Here is a 17,411-nt window from a genome sequence, read left to right as displayed (position 1 = left end):
CAGGCTGAGGAGGTTGGCGCCGCAGGCAAAGCCCATCTGTGTGTCCTCCTGTTTCTCCCTCTTCTCTGTCCTGCCTAGCACAGTCCAACGCCAGAGGGACCGGTGAGTGGCCAGGGGACACCTACCTGGCAGAGTGGCGTTCAGAGGCTATGCGTAGACTCTGCGTACGCAAACGTTTACCACGGGAACTCAGGGCCTCCTGGGTTGCTTTGCAAACCGGCTCCAGCCCGGTGTTCCCAGCTGCACGCACTTGAGGAAGGACAGCCAAGAGAAGCAGCCTAGACGCGTGCCTTCTTCGCTTCCGGCTGAGGCCCTGTTTGTTTGCTGGTCACCGCCCATGTCATGACCTGAAGTCGGCTCTCCGAAAACATTTGTTTCACTGTAATTCTTTTGGTTCCACTTTGGAACTTGGATAGAAAAATACGATCCCCTTTAAGAAAATACCCAATGCCCAAATCAAAACTGAAAACTAGGAGGTGAGAGTTTACTGTCTGGGCCTCCGTATCTGAAAAATGAGGCAGACATACTAGATTCGTGGTTAAAAAATTTTTTTCTTTAAACCACGAGAAGCCTGTCTTCAAAGGAAGCCTTACCGGCAAGCAGAGACAAAGGAGATACCTGTGAGCTGCGCTGCTGGGATCCAAAGCAGAGGAGCGAGTTCTAGAAGCTTCCTTACCAAGGTAGGGCTTGACAAAGCAGGCTCCGAAAACGATTTGCTATCATCTCCTAAGGCAGTTAGTAACATGGAGCCAGTGATGGCCACCTGCCTTTGTCCCTAAGAGGACAGCAAAGCCAAACATGTTCACTGCGGCCTCCCCTGGGGAAGAGGATGGTAGGTGGGGCAGGCCCGTGTAGACTGGGGTGAGGGAAAAGGTGAGAAGGTGTGGGGGCTGCTGGAGGGGCCTGGCAGGTCCAGGGGAGGAGGCAGGAAGCACCACTGTGGGGCCCCACGGAGGCTGGCCAGCCTGGTCTCTGTGAGGAGTCAGTTGACCGGCTGATCGGTCCTTGCCCTCCTGCCGCCCACAGTGATCCAGGGTCCAGAGGAGGGGAAAAAAGGCAGTACACGTGGAAGGATCAGGAAGGCCAGTCTTTGCATCCTCTGCCTCCCTTGCGAAACTGGAATCCCGACCTTCCTTCGTTCCTGGCACCCTTTTCCTTAACCACACTCCCCCCACCCAATGTTCTAGAACAATTGGGTGGGGACAGACCTGCCTCCCCAAAAGGTGACCCAGGCTCCAAAATGATTTTGTTCTCAGGCTTTGCAATCCAAGCTCTCATCACTGTGATTCTGGGCATTAAAAAAGCTTTTTCCACGGCGTGGCTCGCAGATTACCCCATCAGCCTCACCTGAGGAGCTCATTTGCAAACTTCCTAGACCCACCCAAGAGCTATCATCCTTGAGGCGGGGCTTCAAAACCTGGATCTGTAAAGCTACCCAGCCCAAGTGATTCTGATGCACTTTGACATCTGAAAGCTTCCGGAAGCCCTTTAGATGCTCTGGTTCTGCTGTGTGTGTGTGTGTGTCTGTGTGTCTGCGTGTCTGCGTGTCTGTATGTCTCTGCTATTCTGTTTCATATCTCTTTCCCCCTGGCGCCCCTCTCTTCTGCAACCGGAGCTGGATTTGTCTTCACTCTGGGAATGTGCCCATAGGGAAGGTTGTGCCTCCAGGCTCTCGTTGATATCAACCTAAAAATGCAACCGCAGATGCACCCAAATTAAGATTAAACTATTGCCACACCCATGCGTTCCCTCGCCAATCAGCTGCCTCTCTGCATGACCTCTGGATGTCACTACAAGCCAGGTTTCCGTAGCTGCAGATCTCTCAGAAAAGGGCTCTCCTTCCAGCAAGCTCCAGCTGGAATGGGAGCGTCTAACAGGCACGGCCCTGAGGGGCCTCTGAGCACCAGACAGCAGGCCCTGCTTCCTCCAGACCACAGAGCCCAGGAGTACTCTCATCCCCTGGTTCTTGTAACAGACCCAGGGGGGGCTGGAATGGAGGGGGCTGGGGTCCTAGTGCCAGCCAGGCTTAAGGCAGAGCAGCGCCACCCTGAGAAATCCCAGGGGGACGCCCTAGATCAGCAACTCATCAGGCAAAAGAAGAATGGAGAATTCTCTCTGCATCTTTTTATGAAGTCAAAGACTCTCAATCTCCCAAGCCCTTCCCAGACCCTAAAGGCAGCAGAAAACATGCACAAATTAGAGACTTCACAGCCCTGCTCGCCCCCGGTCCTAATGCCAAGCAGCAGGGTATGGACAACACGCACCCTTCGAGCACCAGGGCAGGGACTTGGTCTTCAGAGCGTCTCACATGTTCATTTAACAAACATTTATTTAGTGCTGACCATATGGCAGGCTCTGGAGGCTGTCTCAGGAATAATACTTTTCCGGGCAGAGATCACACAGGGGTTTCTGTGGGCCAGGAGCTGAGCTAACGTATCACAGGCCTCATCACACTGGAGTCCAAAATGTCCAAGGAGGCAGGAACTTCTCTTACTCCAGGGGAAGCTGCCCCTTAGAAAAGTCTGTGCAGAGTGGCAGAGCTGGGAGGGTGCTCTGGTCACAGGCCCAGGCCCTGCTTCACGTCCTGTTTCACAAGTAAGAAAATGAGGCTCATAGGGGCAGGAATGGCTGGTTCTTAGTCTTGGCTCAGTCTCCAAACATTCCTGAAAATGCCAACTCCTTTAGTGAAAACTCCTTCAGCAGGCACCCGCAATGTGTGTTTGTTTACTGGTACGTGAATCCATGAACTACGTTATACACTCTACCATATAATACATTAATAATGTAGGTAAAACATACGTTAAATTATAAAGTTAAAAATACAGATGAGTAGGAGTTCTGATATTTTCTATGCACCCCGGCCTAAGCTTTGCTAATCACATCGGGTACATGTCTCTGATTCCTTAACTATTACAGTGTTTAAAGTGAGGATGAAAAAGGAGAACTTACTTTGAAATTAAAATGACTAATAGGTGCAAATCTAAATCATAAGCATAATTTATTCCTAAAGGAAGTATCGATTAAGCCCCGATGCATGTCAGGACTTGTGCTGAGTACAGTGGGGAGGTCACAGAGAGTCCCAGTAAGAGCCTGTCCACAAAGGGGCAATCGTTAAGGAGATGGGAGCTATCAATACGATTGTCTCGAGTGCAGATGCAAGGATGGGGATGGCTAAAACTCTAGGCCCTGTGAGACTTTTGAGGGGGACAGGCAACCTGCCTTGTGCAACCATTAGTGATATGGTTAATCCTTATTCTCCTAACTACGAGTTCACAATGCTTCCTAAACATACTGGAGCAAGAACACAAGCTATACCATAAGGGGTTGAAAGCAAGACAGTGTGTCAACTGTCATCATCAAGAAAGTCTGATCAGTTCCCATGTGTGAGCCCATCATGCCTGCATGAGACAAGGCACTAAACCTGTCTAGGAAACAAAGCCAATCCAGAAAATCCATGTGTCTGTGTGTTGTGCCAATGTAGTCAGAAATAAACTTAGGAAGGCGAGGTCCAACTGGATTAAGCCACCGATGCTGAGAAGAAATGGAGGTATAAATATTTGGTGCATCAGTTGCCTATAATGGTAAATGTGGGGACCAAGGAGGTGCATCGAATACATGTGGGCCCTTTCCCCCGGAAGTTCCCCTCCATGCGATGTTCCCCAGCCAGAAGCACCTGGTAAGCCTTTGTTGCTTCCTCGGCCCTAGAGAGAGTCCAGAGAAAGACAGCATGAGTGGATGATTCCATGGTCATTCTTGGGAGAGGACTCCAAGCACACAGCTACTGGGGATGTCCTCGTCACCACCTCTGTATCCAGAAGACAGATTATCAGCGGTGCTATCAAGAAAAAGGGCTGGAGAACAGAAGCAGGAACTCGTACTACCAGCTGGTCTAGAAGGAAGGTCTATCAGTCCACTAGGGGTGCTGTAACAAAGTACCACAGGTTGGGTGAATCAAACAACAGAAACTGATTGTCTCACAGTCCTGGAGGCTAAAAGTCCAGGATCAGGGTGTCGGCAAGGCTGCTTTCTTCAGAGGCCTTGCTCCTTGACGTGCAGATGCTCGTCTTCCCCCTGTGTCCTCACACGGTCTTCCCTCTGTACATGTCTGTGTCCTAATCTTTTCTAATAAGGACAGCAATCATACTGGATTAGGACCCACCCTAATGTCCTCATTTTAACTTGATTACCTCTGTCAAGAACCAATCTCCAAATAGAGTCATATTTATGGTACTGGGGATTAGGACAGTAACATATGTATTTTGGAAGAGGACGTAATTTTTTCAGCCCATAACAGAAGTGTTTTCTTAACTTTGTTAAAGATGGAGCAATGAGAGAAAAAAAAGAACTAACCAGCTCACTGTATGAAATGTCATAAAGTCTTCACCAAGACCTGGTATGAATGATGGGAAGACTGACCCAACTTGGCCACTTTGGGCCAGGACCCCAGAAGTGACCAGCTGCTACCAAAAGCCTTCTCTATAGCAAAATGATGCTGTGGACTGAATATCTGTACTCCCCTCAAATTAATATGTCGGAATCCCAACCCGCAGTGTGATGGTATTAGGAAGTAGGGCCTTTGAGAGGTGATTGGCCATGAGGGTAGAGCCCTGGTGAATGCGAATAGTGTTTTTATTTTTAAAAAGACACAAGAGCTTGCTCTTTCTCTCTGTTCTCCAGCATGTGAGGACATGAGAAGAAGGCCATCTGCAAACCAGGAAGAGGGCTCTCACCAGAGCAGAAACTGCCAGCATCACGATCTTGGACTTCCAGCTTCCAGAACTGTGAGGAGTAAGTATCTGTTATTTAAACCACCCGGTCTATGGAAATTTGTTACAGCAGCCGGAGCCCAGACAGATGGTGAGCATCTCGGAGTGTGATGACCCAACCACACATGTGAAGAGGAAGAACCTCCTTAATCACAAAGAGTTTTGGCTCCATCGTCCGGTGGGTGGAGCTGTGTGCAGGCAGCAGCTGCGCAGGCCCTGCGGGGTCTGACCTCGAGGTAGAACTTCCAGGCGGTGGGTCCTGGTGCTTGCTCTTCATGCCCCTAGATTCTTATTGACCCATGAGCCTCCAGGCACGTCCCCATCTTCGAAACGCGGTGCCTCCAGGATGCAGTGCAGCCCAGCTTTGAGATCTCCGTCCCTGTGGGGGCCTGGATCTCTAGCCACGTGGGGAGGGAGCTCTAGCTGATATGACAGCAGGGGTTTTCCCGGGTGCTGACGCCAGGCGGCGGCATTGGTAACCTGGTAGCAGCCCTGCGTGGCTCTAATCTTGTTTATGCAAACCCAGTCATTTTGCAGCCCATGAGGAAGGCTAGGAGGAGGGATTTGCTTTGATCTATTATCAGAGAAGGTTTTGCATTTATGTGGGAATGGCTAATGCTAAAAATATTGCTGTTTGGGAGAAACATGAGCCAATCTATGTCCTAAATCCAGATACTTTAACTGATACTGTGGCACCTTGGAACACCCAGCATTAAAAAAAACAAAAACCAAAAAAACGTGAAACTCCCTGTTTCATTCTTCAGATAAAGACCAAATGAAGGGAGGTGCCAAGCATCCAAATGCTGGTGCAAGTTTCCCGCCTCTTCTCTTGTACCAGAGTCTTCCTTGACCCTGTGCTCCAATCTGGCCATAGCTGCTCGAAAGCATAGGAATACTTTCCCTCAAGGCCCCTGGCACAAGACTCTATACATGAAGGCTAGGGGGTTCGAACCATTGTTTCAGAAAGAATTTTCTTCCACATTCTACTCTAGCCCAAGGGAATGGGATTCAAGTCAGGAGACTGGGTCTGAATGTAAGCACTGCCTCTCACCAGCTGTAAGGGATTAGCTTGCACGGTCTCTTAACCCCTGAGTGTGAACTTTTCCTTTGTAAGATGGACCCCCTAACCCCCCCTCCACCTTCCTCCTGTTATGGGGCTTTTGTGAGAATCAAATGGAACAGTGTAGGCGAAGGTACTTGTAATGATAAGGCATCATATATCTTACAGGGGACATCTTTGGGTTTTGTCACCCGACATCTTTTACCTCTCCTGGTAACAGCATATTATAACCTAAATTTAACCTAAATTATAGCCTGTAACCTAAATTTCCTCTGGACAACAAACTTGATTCCATGATTACTCCCTAGGCTACAGGTGTACTTGACCCTGGACAGTCCCAGAAGCTGGGGATGTGACTCCTTGCTAGGAGAGTCTTGTAACCTCCCAGACTCCTCCTGTGGTAGACTGGCCCTTAGAATCCTTTCCAACTGCCCCCCACTGTGCTATCCATATTGCAGTGGTTATACAGCTAAAAACCACCTTTCTAGACTTTTGTACAGGCAATTTTGTAACCAAAATTTTTCATTCAAACTAGATTTGGAAGGCAGGAGTGCAGAAGAGAGAGTTTCCCTACAACATTCACAGTTTCTGTAGGCATTCATGCTCATGGACACTTCCCATGAAGCAGTGGTTCGACACCTGGTCAGTCGTGTCTTGGGTTTCAGAAGCAGTTTGGAGGCAATGTCACCAGCTTCCCGGCCTCCTGATCCCCAGATCACAAATATGACACGTGGTCTTGAATTCAACTCTTCTCACGGTGGCCTCCTGATTCCCCTTCCTTCCTGAGTGTTTCAAGAGTCACAGCTCTCCCCAGCAAGTTAGTTCTGCTGTGTTCTGGGAGTCATTTCTAAAGCTTCAGTCTAAAACTCACTCCTTCAGACAGTAGAGCTTGAAGAATTGCGACTGTCAGAAGGACAAACCCTTGGCAGGCACCGTCAGGCTTAAGTCTACTCCCTGCCCCAAGTTCTCCATTTGTGTTTTAAGGGACCAGCAGCACGACGATGAGGCCAAGACTATGGATGTTCCCCACACGCACACGGAGGCACAGAAGAAACTCAATAAGAATACAAAATTGTCAAGAAGTTGCCAAGAAGTATGACGCCTCTTTGGCTTCAGAATCTTTGATCAAGCAGATACCACAAATCCTGGGCCCAGGCCTGCACACACTGGCAATTCCCCTCCTTGCTGAGCCACAGTGAGAACACGGCAGCCAGAGTGGATGAAGTGAAGTCCACCATTCAATTCCAGATGAAGAAGGTGCTGTTTCTGGCAGTGGCCGATGGCCACAAGAAGATGATCGATGGTGAGCTTGTGTACAACATCCACTTGGCTGCCAATTTCCTGGTGTCACTGCTCAAGAAGAATCGGCAGAACACCCAGGCTTTATCCATTAAGAGCATCATGGGCAAGCCTCAGAGCCCATACTAAAGCACAGCTTAATAAACCCTAGTGCTACCATTTAAAAAACAAACAAACAAACAAAACAAAACTCACTCCTTCAGACCATCCAACAGTTTTGCAAGCAGTCAGTACTGGAATTAAATTCCTCTCTGCTTTAAATATCTTGAGTGGCTTCTGTATTCTACAAATGAACCCTGCCTGGTACAGAAGAGATGGATACTTGGGACCCCAAGTGGACCAAGGGGAGCCAGATCACAGAATTTCATTCCAACAGTTGATAAATAGAGGCTAACTTTCCAATAGACTTGGCGGTTATGAGGCCAGAGCAGCTGGCAGCCATCTTGCCTGCACAAAAGAGCTTGTCTGAGAAAAGCACCAACATGAGGGGGCCAAGCCAAGAGATGAGAGAAGCCTGATCTTAACATCATTTGGGTAGCTGAATCAAGCAACATCTTGTGCCCAGCCCATCCCTGGACTTTCCAGTTAATAAGTTCCTCCTTCTATCTGAGACAGAGTTGAACTGGTCCATCATTTGACCAAAACATAACTTATCAGGCGTAGCGGTGACCACAGGAGAGAAATAACAGGGCAGTAGTAGTCAGATGGCTATAGATCACATATTTTCAAAGACAGGTCTGCATCAGAATCGCCTGGGAACATTTTACAAGGTACAAGTGAACAGGTCTGGGCCTGGGCCTTCCAGGTCACATGAGGGACACATGTGAGCAACTGGAAAATTCTCCCAGGTGAGCTGGTTTCCACATGTACCACTAGAGAGTGTGGCTAGTACAAATCAATTCACAGGGAAAGGAGAGCAAGGCAGTGGCCATTTCTTGAAAATACTTGAATGTTTGAATCTCAGTTCAAAGCACTAACATTATTTTTTACTTAATTTTTATTTTCTCCTTTTAGGGTTAAAAAACCTTTGCATTAAATCACCCAGTAGTATAACCACCAGATGAGAATACTATCGAGTGAAATATTTCAGCACAGCTTGTGTAAGCTGAAGCAGCTGGGCCATTTTTTAAAAATTATAATAACTAAGTGAATACATAATCAATCCCTCGAGTGCCAGCTCTCTGTTCTGTGTGCTCCCAGAGCTGTGATTTTTCATCTTTATTCTGTGACCCCCAAAAGAAAAGCAACATAGGGAAAAATGTTGATAGACTGTTCTCTGTGACGTCAACCAACAGAAAAAGCTGAATTGTTGATGCTCATTCCAGAAGGCATTTCTACTGTGGGTTTTTGTGGGTGCAGATTTAGAACAACCCTTCCTTTTCTGGAATAAATATTAACTATTTAATACCAAAAGGCCACCTGAGAAGAGAAGTCAAACATTTCGATGTCTGCAATGTGTACAAGACACAACAGTGGTGGAAATAGGCCTATGGCGTGGAGTGAACAAACGCAGACCTAAACATCGATCAAGCATTTCTCAGGTCTCAGGTCTTGTGTAGCCAAAGATGAACCAGACATGCTCCACTGGTCCAACAAATTTACAGTCTACAGAGAAACAGACTTAGTAAAAAAACATAATCATTTGAGGAACGATTTTATATTTGGAATCAAACAAAAATCATTCAAAGACAAGTCTGAAGAATAAGTTGGGTAATCAAACCAGCTGACTGTGAGGTCTGACTCGCAGGATGGCTCTGAAGTTAATTCCCAAAGATCAGTCTTGCAAACATCATGAGCATCTTAGAATATGTGTGTGACCGCCTAAGGTACCACTTTGAAAGGGCAGATTCATTCCACATGTAAGTTTCAGTTTGTTTCTTTCTTGGTTTTGTTTTCAGGAACATACATAGGCAAAAAAGTCCCATGATTAAATGCTTGGTCGACAGAATTCTTCTCTAACCTGAATTTCCTCAAGCCTTCCCTAGATGTGAATACTTATTAGGTCACATAAGCATTAACATTCAGTTATACTGGCCCATTGCCTGGGCCCTGGCATCCCCTGGAAGGCTCCTGCTGAGTATTGATGGAGACTCCTCTGTGTGAAAGAACAGTCTCTGCTCTCAGGCCCTCCTGCTTGGCCCCTCACTGTTGACTGCTGCCCATGAAGCCACTCATGGCCATTTTGGCCAGGATCTCTGGGAGCAGTGAATTCTTCCTTGAACCCCTGGATGCACTGCAGACGTGGGCAGATAGATCTTCAGCCCAACCCCGTGTTGTATTTTGTCCTCAGGACCTGGGTATCGGAAGCCCCCATTGCAAGCAGGTCACTGACCTGCCCATAGCTTCTTTCCAGTCCCAGCCCCTCCTCTAAAGGGCAGGAGTTCCAGACAGCATGACGTCCAGCTCCACCCTCTCCACACCACGCTGTGAACTGAAGTCCACATCACGTCCTCTCCTGATGCACACTGACCCCTGAGTAGCTGGCCACCAGCTCATGACCTACCGCACAGCATGGTCCCATTGGGTTCAGCTACTTCTTAAATAAAGATCAGGCAAGAGCCTGAAGAAGTTAGCTTCCCTCCTATGGCTTTTCTTTGTTTCTGACAGAGCTGACTTGAGGCCAAAGTTTACACTGAGTTAAGAGAATGGGTTCCGGGCAGGAGGCTGCTGCTCTCTGTTGAAAGGGTAGGGACAGTGTCTGTGAGTGACTGTACAATTGAACAAATCTCGCAGACTCCAGGGGGCAAGGACATCCAGAAACACTCAAGGCCAGTGGAAAGAGAGATGCCACAGATACTGTTCGAGAGGGTTTCTTCTAGGAGTTACCCTGTGGGGAATGCTCACACTCTGCTTTGTACTGGCTGTAATGTTTTAATTCTTTTTTAAAAGTCTCTACCTTGGAGCGCCTGGGTGGCTCAGTAGGTTAAGTGTCTGACTCTTGGTTTTGGCTCAGGTCATGATCTCAGGGTCATGGGATTGAGCCCCGAGTTGGGCTCCACACTGAGCACGGAGTCTGCTTGAGACTTTTTCCCCCTTCCTGTCCCTCCCCATCTGCTCCTCCCCCCACTCACAGTCTCTCTCTCTCTCAAACAAGTAAAAAAAAAAATTTTTAAAGTTTCTACCTCATAAAATTATGGGGAGAATGAAACAAGGGTTCAAATGTGGGGGCCAAGTCCTCCCGACTCTTCCTCATTGTCCATTTTCCTTTTCCTAGCAACTTCCTAGAACTGTGCATTTTATTTGAATAGTTAAAGAAAATAATATATTTATATTAAACAAGCATGACTATATTACAGATTAAGATACACAAATTCACATGACTTTTTAAAAAAAGATTTTAAGTAATCTCTACATCCAACGTGGGGCTTAAACTTACAACCCCGAGGTCAAGAGTCTCACGCGCTACCGACAGCGGCCAGGTGCCCCTAATTCACACGAATTTTTAAGATGTCACGAGGGACTTAAAGGAATTTCACCTGTGCTGCTCTGAGGCACGCATTCACTCTTGTTAGGGACCCTTGAGTGGAAAAGTTTGAGAATTCTGATGTGGAGCCCAGGGAGGCCCTGAAAGCTCCTTCACTGAGGGCTGACAGAGCCAGCTCACGTGTTGGGAAAACCACTCCAAAGCAGGCATGGTGAGGTGGAGGGAATGGCGGTTAGGTTCCTGAGCTCAGCCCCTGTGTAATAATTATACAAGTTGCCTCTTGAATCTAGAGGCTTCTGTGTGCTAGGGCATCCACATGCATTTCTCTTCAGGTTCCCAGCAAGACCTACACTATCACGGGACACTGAGGCTCAAAAAGGTGGAGAGCTCTCAGTTGCATGGCCTGAATTCAAGCCTAGGCCGACTGCATCTCACCCCCCCTGCACCTTTGAAAACCTGTCACCATGCTTCCCACCTTCTGGCTTTCCCCATCTCCAATACAGCAGGCTTCCAGAGTCTCTGAGGCAGGCCCACCCATAGGAAGTCAGGATGCCTTAGGCATCCTTTCCTGACAGAACAGTCTCAACCATGCCACATCTGACTGTAGGATAAAATGACTGCATGATTTCCCGGAGGGACACTTGGCAATGAATTTCTAGTGGTTGCAGCTGACTCTGAAGAAAATGGGGGTGTTCTCCCGCCCAGAGTAGAGATGAGGCTTATGTAATCCTAAAAAGGGAAGCCTGACAGCCTCGTGCGGGGGAAGAAGAGTGCACTCCCCCCACCCCGTCACATCTCCTTTCGGGAAGTTGAGCTACTCGAGTATCTCAAGGAGAGAAACCAGCAGTTCCCAGCCATGGTGCTTCATGTGGGCCCCACCCCTGGACGTCATACCTGCGGCTTCTCCCACCAGCCCTCTGCTCGCGGTCCAGGAGAGAGCACTGATGGGGGGACTCAAAGGCTTCTACTTATTGCCAAGGCAGGAGGAGGACAGGGACACTCTCCCCCGTGGTGATACTGCCCATGAACAGGAAATGGCTCTGACTTTTCTTCCTCTCAGCCTTTGCTTTCTGTTTCAAGCCTTTAGTCTGTGTCTCTGAGTCACACAAAACATTTTAGAGCAAACAGTAAGAAACGAGAGTGCTTGGGAGGGGAATGTCCTGAATTCTAATAAGCCATTTTCTCTGTAAGGCAACAACTTTGCTTTCAGGTTCCAAATCGACTCTGGTCTGTCTACACTTGTCCCTTTCTGTGCTCTGTCCTGTAGAGCAGGAACTTGGTAAGTGTCAATGGATGGATGCAAGAGGTCAAACAGGGTCTGGAGGGGTCACTGGGACCGTACTTTTGGGAGGCCTCGGCAGTGGCCACAGCTGATAGGCAGCCAACCAATATTTATTTACTAATCCTTGATTATGTGCCAGACACTGTGGTAGGTCCTTGGGATGGAATGTGGAGCAATGTGGACAAAATCTCTACCCTCTTTAAGCTTAAAATCTAACAGGGAAGGCATGTTAAGCAAAATTTCCAATTACATTGAATACTGTGAGGGAGAAGGGCAAGGTACTGTGCGCGCAATAAAGAGGATGTGACTCGGCTGGGGGATAAGAGATGCAGTAGAAACATTCTCCCCAAGAAGGCGACATTAAGTCCTAAAAGAGTTGCCTATGTGCAAATGAGAGGGAAGGACGGAGTATAGACAGCTCCAACCTGGGGGATCAGCCTATGTGGAAAGCCCTGAGGCAAAAGAATGTCCAGGATTCTGGACTGGACAGAAGAAGGGAGGGAGCAGACGGAAGGTAGGCAGAGGCACGGAGACCGTGGTTGGCAGTGGAAAGGGACTGACAGGTTCTAGGAAAGGAAAAGACACCATCAGATTTGCATTTTTAAAGGTTCACTCTGGCTATCATGGGAAGAATGGAGTTGGAAAGAGGCTGGAATCCACTCAGGGAGACCGTTGTCCCACTATAGTCGGTGGTCAGGTGAGAAGTGGTGGTGATTGGCACTGGGGCTGCGGCATAGAAGGCAGAAAGGGGAGGAGGAACCGACAGCAGACAGAGCAAGGAGTAACAGGTGGAAATGTTCACCAGCTCCCACTGGAAACTGAGACGACACTCTCCGCTTTATGAATGACCCTGGGCTCATCCACTGGATTTCAGTCTACTCGAGGAGGACGAGAGAACACGTGGACGAGGAGAAGACCTGCAATCCCATCTCCGAGGTGTGGGGAAAGGCAGAGCCCTCCACAGGCTGCACCCTTCCCTGCCACCTGCTCCGGCTAACGGCTCTTCTCAGCATCCCGTGACAATAAAAGTCGATTTGCATAACTTCTGAGATGAATGTTCTGCCAAGGAATGCCACCATATTCCAAAGGCAATCCACAGCAGCACGGGCCGGGCGTAACTTTCCTAAAGGGCCCTGATCTGTGTCTGCAGCTTTAGGGGACTACCATTCAAAGCAGAAGGGCCCGACATTGGAAAGAATGCTCTATGTGGGCTGAAAATGGTACAAAGTATGACAACGTTTCCAGCTTCTGAAAGACCCCTCTGACCACCGCCCTTCTTTTTTCTCCTTCCTTGACTGCTTCCTGCATCCCGAACAATGGCAGTGACTGCAGGGGGGGGGGTCCCCTCCCTTTAGCTCAGTCCCCATTCCACCACTGTCAAGATGAGTATTCCTGGAGCATTGCATCTGTTAAGATTCTCATGGTTGTAAATACTCTTGGTTGTAAAAATCAGAAGAAGAATAAGAACATTTATTATATCATGTAACGAGGAGTCCAGCGAGAGGGTGGACTTCAGGCTTGTTTGATCCAGCCGTTCAGGATGCTTATCAGCGACTTGTTTGGTTTCAGCTCTCTGCTCTGCTGGTCGGCATGTCGGCTTCTTCCTGGGCTGGTTCCCTCTAGGCCACAGCCTGGCTGTTGGGCATTTGGAGCCGCCTGCTTCCTTCCAGCAGGAGAAAAGTGCTTCCAGAGGCCCTCTAGGAGTAGGGGGGGCCTCCTGGGAGCCCCGGCAACACTCTCCTTCATCCCTTGTCCTTCTAGAAGCACTCACTAGTGAGAAGGTTGTCAGGCAGGTTCCTCTGTGTGGTTTATTTCACTTAGCAGGCTTGCCCTGACCTGTCGAGACTAATTAGGGCCAGAGGTGGGGATGGGCTCATCTTGCCTTGAGTCACAGGGGCTGTGTGGAAGAGTGGACACTTGGATAGAATTGAAGGTTCTTTTAGGAAAGAGCCAGGGAGCCAGAGATGTTGGGACAGCAACTACCAGGGTCCATCGCAAGTTCTGGCTGGAATGGGCACCACAGGAGCTGCAGGAAAAGAGAATTGTGAGTTTTTAAAAAACATTTCAGTATGGGGATTTTCAAACATATAAAAAGTAGACAAAACAGTGCAACCGACCCCCGTGTATGCACTGCTAAGCCTTGACAATGATCAACTCGGGGCCTTTTTCATCTATTTTCCTACCTGCTTTCGTGCTCCAATTCATTATGAAGCAAATTCCAGACATTGTATCATTTCATTCAAAATTATTTCAGCATGTATCTTTAAAAGACAAGAACACTTTTATTTTGTTTTGTTTTTAGTTTTAATTACGGTATAGTTGGCATAAAAAAAATAGTTTCAGGTGTTTAACAGTGATTGGACAATTATATAAATTACAAAATACTCACCATAGTGAGTATTATACTTACACAATAGTAAGTGTACTATTGCCTATGCTGCACTTTTTATCCCTGTGATTTATTTTATAACAGGAAGTTTGTATCTCTTAATCCTTTTCACCCATTTCACCCATCCCCCCAACGCCTTCACCTGGGCAACCACTAGGAGTGGTTTCTCTGAGTCTGTTTTCTCTGCTTTGTTGTTGTTGTTATTGTTTGTTTGTTCATTTGTTTTGTTTTTTAGAATCTACATCTATGTGAAATCATATGGGATTTATCTTCCTCTGTCTGGCTTATTTCACTTAGCGTAATGCCCTCTTGGTCCATCCGTGTTGAAGGGCACATTTAAAAACCAAACCATATCATCATTTCTCTCCTTAAACAATGATTAATTAACAGTCATTCCTTAACATCATCAAATTATTGGGTCAGTGTTTAAATTTCTAATTGTCTTACAGGCGACAAAAATCCTTTTTGCAGTTTGTTCCAAGGTAAATTCTTAGAGAGCAGCTGAACTTGCAAGATAAGGAGAGTGAGGTGTGGGAGCAATGAAATAGCTTACCCCAGGGCCCTCAGATTTTATTTTATTGGTTGATAATTCTATCCTGCTTCATCTCTTGATGTGTTTGAGGCAGGTGATTACATACTGGGAGAACCAACAATTCATTCATTCATTTTTTTTTAAAGATTTTATTTATTTATTTGACAGAGATAGACAGCCAGCGAGAGAGGGAACACAAGCAGGGGGAGTGGGAGAGGAAGAAGCAGGTTCCTAGCGGAGGAGCCTGATGTGGGGTTCGATCCCAGAACGCCAGGATCACACCCTGAGCTGAAGGCAGACGCTTAACGACTGCGCCACCCAGGCACCCCTCATTCATTCATTTAACAAATATTGGTTGAGCATCAGCTGTGTGCAAGGCACTTAATGAGGCCAGTGCATCACCAGCACTTGGGTCTATAATCAGAGGAAATGAACTTTGACTCACTCTTGGGGCTTCCATCTACGACTCAGGCAAGTCTCCCCAGCCACCATGGTAGTGCCTGAAATCTCCAGGAGAGACGCTCTTTTGGAGCCAGGGGCTGTCTTGGGAGGCCCTTCTGCATATTCACCGTATGATTTTAGTGGACAGTTGTTCTTTTGAGCTTCCCACATGGAACACTCTTCCTACCTCAGAAGAATCCTAAAATTGGAAAAAGGACTCTACTTTCTACTACAGAGCCTGACTCTATGGGTGGTCTTTCCCTACCTCCGGAAAGCCTGAGAGACCTAGGAAGGTCCTCGAACCAAAGGCTACAGCCCAGGACCAGAGGCGCAGGCCCGGTGGGGATTACCCACAGGCAGAACAACCAAGTCCAGGGGAACAGTGCCAAGCATCCACAGCCACCGGGGTGATGACCGAGAAGACCCCTTGCCAGGAGTCTTTCCAAGAGTCACCTCTGCTCAACCATGCTTCCCACAGTGGCCTAATCCATTCCTTCCGCCCATGCTCTGCCTGTCCTCTCTGTAAGCGACATCCACTTCAGAGCCTAGAGTTGCTTCCTGCTCTGGGCAAGCAAAATCTCTAAGGGAGTCAGTTGATAATAATAATCCATTAATCCATTAACATGTTAGGCCTTTTATAACACTGCCTTATCAAATTAAATATTTGCCAACCATTAGGAAAGAAAATAGAACACAAGATAGGGACATTTAGAGGGATACTAAGGGGGGCCATGAGAGGGTCAGAACCCACCATGAGGACCTGGAAGTCTGGTACGTTAGCCCAGGATGCTGGGGGGCTGGAGGCTGTGAGGGAACTGCCACCTCCTTTCTAAACCTGAGGTGTGACCCTGAAGAATAGATCAGTGTTCCACAAAGATCTGGAAGGAGGAGATACGCGGTGCCCTATAATCCCATGCGGAGGGATCTGCTCTTCACGTCCTAACTCAGTTGTTCTCAGCCAAACTACAGCCAAGTGCCCTGGGAGCACAGATGGACAAGGTGGTATTGGAGAGTCTAGCTGGCTGCTAGGAGGGGTGTTCTTCCTGTGTGGAGAGAACTGGAGGGCCTGGGGGGCCACTCCCTGCTCTGGAGCTGGACAGGCAGTACCCCAGCCAGGCCCTGGGCTCAGCTCCCCCCAGAAGCAGCTCTGCTTTTCCAGGGCCTTCTGCCAACCCCCTTGCTGGGGCATCTATCATTCTGGTCTCGGGTCCACAGCTCAGGTGGACTGGCTTAAAGTGCCATCCATGATCCTGGGCTTCTCCCCTGTGCTCTTCCACCTTTTAAATCCAGATGAAGCAAGATTGTCAGCTCTCTGGACAGAATATCCACTGCCCTTCTAGCTTTGTGCAGGAAGTTGCTTAATGAACTCCAAAATAATTATTTGCAAAGATGAGATTTCTTACATTCTGTCTGTGGTTTCCTGTCCTTCAGAATGTTCTTCCTGCCCTCCCTTCCTATGCTTCTCACTGCTTGCGTGTCTTTTTGGGCTCAGGTGCCCCCTCTTTCCCACAACCTCCTCTCTCCTTATTCTTGTTTTACTTTCTCTCCCCTTCACTCTGCTCTGCAAGACGTTATTTTCTTCCTAACCCATGCCCTTGTGTTCGTGACTGCTTTCTGAAAATATTTCCACTTTCAAGGGAGTCTTGCGGCCATCCCTGGCTCTCTCTTCTGTTGGATTGCCAGCTCTGAGGACACATCTATCTTTGCCTCTATTTCTCCTCAATACATTGCTGTTATGGTTGAATTGTGTCCCCCTAAAAAAGATAGCTTGAAATCCTAATTCCCAGTACCTCAAAATGTTATTTGGAAGTAGAGTTGTTGCAGATGTAATTAGTTAATATAAGATTGTACTGACGTAGGATGGGCCCTCCTTATAAGGAGCCAATACAACATGACTGGTTCCTTATAAGAAGACAACCATGTAAAGACACAGAAACACAGGAAGAACACTCTGTCACAACAGAGGCAGAGATTGGGGTCATGGAGGTACAAGCCGTGTCACCCCACAGATGGCCGGCACCCACCAGAAGCTAAGAGGAGGCGAGGAAGGAGTCCCCTACGTGCTCAGAGGGCGCGTCAGCCAGCCAACACCTCTTTCTAGCTCCCAGAACTGTAAGACAACACATTTCTGTTGTTCTAAGCTGGCCAGTTTGTGCACTCTGTTTTGGGAGCCCTGGGGAACTAGCACAAAGACCATCGGGAAGACCCCAGGAACTCC

General features: G+C 48.0%; 1 pseudogene; it reads left to right on the top strand.

Annotated features, from left to right (window-relative positions):
• Window positions 1-338: 338 nt before the first annotated feature.
• Window positions 339-7,960, top strand: LOC103659840 (annotated as a pseudogene).
• The last annotated feature ends 9,451 nt before the right edge of the window (window positions 7,961-17,411 follow it).

Source organism: Ursus maritimus, unplaced genomic scaffold (genome assembly GCF_017311325.1).
Source record: "Ursus maritimus isolate PB19 unplaced genomic scaffold, ASM1731132v1 scaffold_1, whole genome shotgun sequence".
Taxonomy (NCBI): Eukaryota; Metazoa; Chordata; class Mammalia; order Carnivora; family Ursidae; genus Ursus; species Ursus maritimus.
This window is presented reverse-complemented; position numbering and strand designations above follow the sequence as displayed.